The sequence below is a fragment of the Leopardus geoffroyi genome, chromosome B4 (assembly GCF_018350155.1).
Source record: "Leopardus geoffroyi isolate Oge1 chromosome B4, O.geoffroyi_Oge1_pat1.0, whole genome shotgun sequence".
NCBI classification, from domain to species: Eukaryota; Metazoa; Chordata; class Mammalia; order Carnivora; family Felidae; genus Leopardus; species Leopardus geoffroyi.
The window spans coordinates 26,184,436-26,191,078 of record NC_059341.1 but is presented as its reverse complement, the minus strand read 5'-3'; positions in this window follow the sequence as shown (position 1 = coordinate 26,191,078).

Genomic DNA, 6,643 nt, shown 5'->3' with positions numbered 1-6,643 from the left:
TTTTTGAGACAGAGAGAGACAGAACATGAACAGGGGAGGGTCAGAGAGAGGGAGACACAGAATCTGAAACAGGCTCCAGGCTCCGAGCTGTCAGCACAGAACCTAACGCGGGGCTCGAACTCATGGACTCTGAGATCATGACCTGAGCCAAAGTCAGATGCTTAACCGACTGAGCCACCCAGGTGCCCCATGATCATTCTTTTTTAGAGGGCGGTTCTGTTTAGCAGCATCCTGGGCCCCAACCCAATAGATGCCAGTAGCACCCCACTCTCCTCCCACCCGGCTGGGACAACCCAAAACACCTCCAGATGTTGCCAAATATTTCCCCGGGGGTAAAATCACCAATGAAGAATCACTGGGAGGTGAAATAACTCACCCAAGTCTCGTAGCAGAGGGGAAGTCAGATTTTGAATCCAGGTCTGAATCAAAGCTTATACTCTCAATCATTATGTGCCGCACTGTTTTTCCTAGCTTTATCTTCTCCATTCCTTCTCTCTGCCCCCAGGCACACTGTTCTTGCCCCCCCCTCCGCCCCCCCCCCCCCCCCCCCGGCCATAACACAGCCTGGAACTTTCCTCCTTTTCCCATATGGCTTGGGCCCATATGTCAATTCTGATCAGTAATCAAAAGAGAGTTGGACAAAGTTGTCACCTAGATCAGCTCCACCTCCAAATCTTAAATTGCATTATGTCAATCTCTAATTTTCTTTTTTAAGTTTATTTTTGAGAGAGAGGAGTGGGGCAGAGACAGAGGTAGACAGAGGATCTGAAGCGGGCTCAGCCTTGACAGCAGGGAGCCCGATACAGGGCGTGAAGTCATGAACCGTGAGATCATGACCTGAGCCGAAGTTGGACACTTAACCAAGACACCCAGGCTCCCCTCGTGACGTCAGGCTCTGATTGTAGCCTCCACGGTTTGCTCTGGTATTTCTCCAGCCTATACTCTGGAAACTCAGGACTGCGTCTTCCAGTGTGCTGTGGTTGGCCTGGTCCCTAAGGCGCAGAAGAGATGCCCGTATTTGTCAAGTTTAATGAAAGGAAATCCCACACTACTTTATCCTCTAGCTCGTTAAGAGATCCGTTCCCTCATATCACTCCCCCCCCTCCCTTTTCCCCTTAGTTATTCAGTGGACAGTTATTAACCAACTAATAACCATTTGCCATGTAGTCTCCCTTCTCAGAAAGAGAACTAGACAGACGATGGAGATGATTATACTCTAATAGGAGCTGGTGGCAGAAAATAAACAGGGAGTTCCTTCAACAGTATGGGAAGTACAGAGTGCTCTCTCTCTGTATCAAGAGGCCCTTTTGTCCCTTCTATCCACACCAGACTGCAACTGAATCGCCCTCTCCCAAGCGTTCTGAACTCCAACTGTCTTATGTGTTATGTATGTGCCTTACCACCCACCAAACTTGGTGGCCTCTGTGCCAGCCTTTCCGTGGGTGCTACCGGGTCGGTGAAATGAGTGGTCTCCAACTTCAACCAGATTGTCAGCTCCCATTCGGAAACTGGAACTCTCTCCTCGCTTGCCTTCTCTCTGACCAGAAACGGTCTTCCTTTCTCACCCACAGGCTTACCTGCAACTGCGCTCACCTTGCTTCCTCCCCGCCTATTTTAGAGGCCAAGATTGCCCTCCATCTGTCTCATCGGAGACCTTGCTCGTCGTGGCCCATCTTCTCTCTCCCTCTGTGTTGTCGCCTTCCCTACTGCATGGAAATGGGCTCACTTCTCCCCTGCCATAAAACAAAGTCTGGCCGGAACCCTCTGTCTCCCTCCAGCCACCACCACATCATCCTGCCGTAGCCAGTTCTTTGAAAGCACGTGTTCATTCATCACCTACATTGCCTCACTTCACCAAAACCAAACTTGGGGTTGCCACAATACCCTCAATTGCCCTTGTTGATGTCTGCAAGAACCTCCGAGTTCATAGCCCGATCCAAAGTCCGCACTTCATCTCTCCGTAGCATTTGCCTTTGACAAAATTAACACTCTCTTTTCTTTCTAGAAAAGGAGGCGTGTGGCTTTTTCACTTACCGAGACGCTGTTTTTAATTACGGACACTCTACATATCACATTAAGCAATACAATCCATGAAGAATAAAATGAGCGTCCTCCCCGTCCTGGTTTCCAACCCTTTCCCATGAAGTATCTTCTGCATTGCTATCTCCACCCCATAAACACCCCTATGGAGAGGGCTCTGTCCTCTTTTCTCCCCTTCTGACTTCCATTCCCCTTCCGCCTCCCTCCCTTCCTCTCCTTTGATGTAACTTTCTTGTTTGTATCCCTTGCGCAGTTTTTTTGTTGGTTGTTAGTGGAGAACACACCCTCCCTTCTCTCTCTAGTTCAGTGCACATGAGGGGTGAGGGCACGGATCTTCCAGACTCTTCCCCTTCCCTCACTCCACTCCAGGAGAGCCCATGTGACCTGGGAGATGGCGAGCAATGGAGAGACTTCAGTTGGTCCTGCTCAGCCCCTCTCCCTCTCTGTCTCGGGGAGGGGTCTGCTCTGTCGCAGCGGCAGGGCTGTGACAGGTCCACACGATGCACGCTTCTATTCAGTATTGGGAAGACGCGTGTCCCTCACGCTAGCGTCTTCCACCCCAGCCCCTGCTCCTTTCTGAAGATGATGCGCGGCTCCCATCTGCCTTATTTTGTCATGGATGTTGATTTGTTCAGAATTCAGGAAAGGGGCAGAGGTGACATTTGTTCGGACATCCCCACTCACCAGTTGTTTGTCCTTTTCTATCAGTCAGGTAGTCCTTTGTCCTCTGCTTTTCTCTTTTCTACTTTCTGCTCACTCTGTGGACTACTTCAAGAAGTTCCCTTACTCCCTGGCTTCCCATTGGATCTGGCCGCTGGGGAGCTCCTGCAGGCGATGGGAGGGAAGGAGGAGAACGACGTCAGGGAATTTATTTCCTAACTCCTCTGATCAGCTGCATCCTTAGAACACGGGTCACGTTTCTCCTCCAGGAAAGTCACTACATGATTTTCTCCTTGTTTTCACATCACTCTCCTGAGTAGTTCTCCTAAACCCTACCTGTAACTGTAACCTGCCCCTTAACTAAACTCTCCTCGAATTATCCTAATTTGTACTATCTGCTTCCTGGCTGCTACAAAGGGGCCTTTTTTAAAAAAAATTGGGTATTTTCTGAATATATTCTCACTGTAAAAAATTTCAACTGTACCCATAAAGTGAAAACATCTACCTTAACCTTCAATCCCCCAGCTGTAACCCTTGCCTCAGAGTTAACCATTGTTTTCAGTTTGGTGAATATCTTTCCAGATTTTTCTTTTTTTATATATATTATTATTCTTTTTAAGTTTGTTTATTTCTTTTGAGAGGGAGACAGAATCCCAAGCAGGCTCTGAGATGTCAGCACAGAGCCTGATGCGGGGCTCAAACTCACAAACAGTGGTAAGATCATGACCTGAGCCGAAACCAAGAGTTGGATGCTTAACCCACTGAGCCACTCAGACGCCCCTCCAGATTTTTATTTTTTACATTCACTTACTTTAACAAAATTATAGACAAATACAGGTTTTTATGCATATGTTTGTGAGGTGTGTTATATGTGTTTACATAAATAATACCAGACTGCATGCGTCGTTCCATATCTTGCTTTTAAAATTTATATTTTGAGGATTTTTACACTTCAGAACAATATAAAACCTAACACATTTTTTAATTTTTTATTTATTTTTAGGGAGAGAGAGAGTATGAGCTGCGGAGAAGGGCAGAAGGAGAGAGAATCCTAAGCAGGCTCCACAATCGACTCAGCATGGAGCCAGACTCCGGGCTGGATCTCAAGACCCTGGGATCATGACCTGAGCCAAAATCAAGAGTTGGACGCTCAACCAACTGAGCTGCTGGTGCTCCAAATCTAACACATTTCTAAAACTTACTGCTTAGTAGTGTGGAGATACAGCTGTTTATTTAACCACTTCCCTATTGACTGACATTTAGGGTATTTCCAATTTTCTGCTATCATAAACAGCATAACTGAAAATCCTTTCACATTCCTTCTAATGCACTATCTGGGCAATTATTTTTCTAAGGCAGATGCTGAGAAATAAAACCCTGGGCTGAAGGTTAAGTGAATTTTTTCCCCTGTATGTTCTATCAAAGTACCTCCCCCAAAGTCCAGGCCTTCCCTGTGTGTAGATATGCATGTCTACATATGACAAAATGCCCTAGACATCTAGAAGCTAAGGCAATATATTTTTTAAATTTAAATCCATGTTAGTTAACATATAGTGTAATAATGGTTTCAGGAGTAGTATTTAGTGATTCGTCACTTACATACGACACCCAGTGCTCATCCCAACAAGCGCCCTACTCAATGTCCATCACCCATTTAGCCCATCCCCCCACCCAACAGCCCTCTAGCAACCCTCAGTTTGTTCTCTGTATTTAAGAGTCTCTTATGGTCCATCTCCCTCTCTGTTTTTGTCTTATTTTTCCCTCCCTTCCCCTATGATCCTCTGTTGTGTTTCTTAAATTCCACATACGAGTGAAATCATATGATATTTATCTTTCTCTGACTGACTTATTTCACTTAGCATAACACACTCTAGTTCCAACCACGTTGCTGCAAATGGCAAGATTTCATTCGTTTTGATTGCTGGGTAGTATTCCATTCTATTCCACATCTTCTTTATTCATCAGTCGATGGACATCTGGGCTCTTGCCATAATTTGGCTATTGTCAATAGTGCTGCTATAAATATTGGGGTGCATGGGCCTCTTCGAATCAGCACTTTTGTATCTTTTGGGTAAATACCTAGTAGTGCAATTGCTGGGTCGTAGGGTCGCTCTTTTTTAACTTTTGAGGAATCCCCATATTGTTTTCTAAAGTGGCTGCACCAGTTTGCATTCCCACCAGCAGTTACGGCAATATTTGTATTTAAAAGTTGCGAGACTTCTGCCTTTGGGACTTGACATTCTAACTTCTGAGTTCTCTGTTGCGTTGTAAAGTGGGTGTGAATCTCAGGCCACAACTCAGATGTGCGGGATAAGTCATGCCACAGTCACAGCCATGTCATTTCTGTATCAAGTCCCTATTCTGCCTGGCACCTGAAATGAAGTGTCAGTCAAATTAGGGCATCTCTGCCCATTCCATGGGCTACTTCATTGGTGTGGGTGTGGGCTCCCCTCTGGTTTCCCAGGAGTCGTTGCTTGCCTGTGGCGGAAGACAGAGGCCCTAGTGGTGATGGCCTGCACGCAGGTTGGATTCTGCCTCACTGTCTTCACTCCCGGCCCTCTGCTGGGGTGCTCCCCTTCCATCTGACCCTTGTGTCGCTGCTCCATGGCCTTTCCAGGCCTGGCTCTTTCTCAGCTACCACTGACCTCTTTGGGGTAGAGAAAACAAGCGTCCGTGCTTCCTTGCCACATTGGTACATGGAGAACTGCATCAGGCTTTGTGCACCGTGTCTATGCCACCATGCTTCGTAGCCATGCAAGATGGCACCCCTGAAGCTTTCTCATAAGCAAAGAGGAGCAGGAGCTCTCCTTTCAGATCCCCCAAGCAAATCTATGGTTTCTAGAAACGTCTCGTTTGTCCTGAGCCAGGTGTGGGGATAGGGAGCGGGGCCCATGTGTAGGGTGAACATATGTCTGGGCTGGTTTGCCTGAGACAGTCCTGGTTTGTGCCTCTGATCCCAGCAGAATGCAATAGCTCTCCGCTGTCTGTGATTTCGCCTTCCCTGGTTTCAGTTACTCGCGGTCCACGGTGGCCCAGAGGCAGATGAGCTTCCCCTGACCCGTCATCAGAAGGTCGATGGCAGCGCCACGCTCTGTCACAATGCCTACGTCGCTCGCTCCACTTCATCTCGTGATGTAGCCATTTTATCGTCTCACATCATCGCGAGAAGACGAAGCGTGAGTACAGTACAGTAAGGTGTTTTGAGAGACGGGGAGAGAGACCACACTGACATAACTTTTATTACGGTATGTTGGCATAATCGTTCTATTTTATTAGGAGCTATTGTTCATCTCTTACTGCGTCTACTTTATAAATTAAACTTCATCATAGGTATGTATGTATAGAAAAAAGCATGTATAAGTTTTGGTGCTATCTACAGTTTCAGGCATCCACTGAGGGTTTTGGAACATGTCCCCATGGATAGGGGGAGCTGGCATAGTAATAGAGCTCCCTTTCACTGTTTTTTTTTTCTTAATTTTTTTTTTTACTTATTTTTGAGACAGAGAGCATGAGCGAGGGTGAGGATGGGGGGTGTGGGGGAGCAGGGGAGCAGCAGAAAAAGAGGGAGACAGAGGACCCGAGGCAAGCCCTGCACTGCCAGCACAGATACTGACGTGGGGCTCGAACCCACGACCTGGGCTGAAGTTGGACACTTAACCAACCGAGCCACCCAGGCGCCCCGCCCTTTTTTGCTTTCAAAAGTGAACCAGTTTAGATGCTAAACTACATGCTCACCCTACCCCCACAGAATCTAATTTATCGGTTTCCTTTCTAACTCTCCTCTTTTCCAACTGACAGAATCTGTATCTCATTTCGGCTTGCAAGACCTGACTTTTACCATCACCTCGTATTCTTTCCAATCTAGCGTTTATGGCATAAAATGAATGCGGTGACTCTTTCAAGGCCAGGCTTTTGACACAGAAATGTCCAGATGTTGGAACCT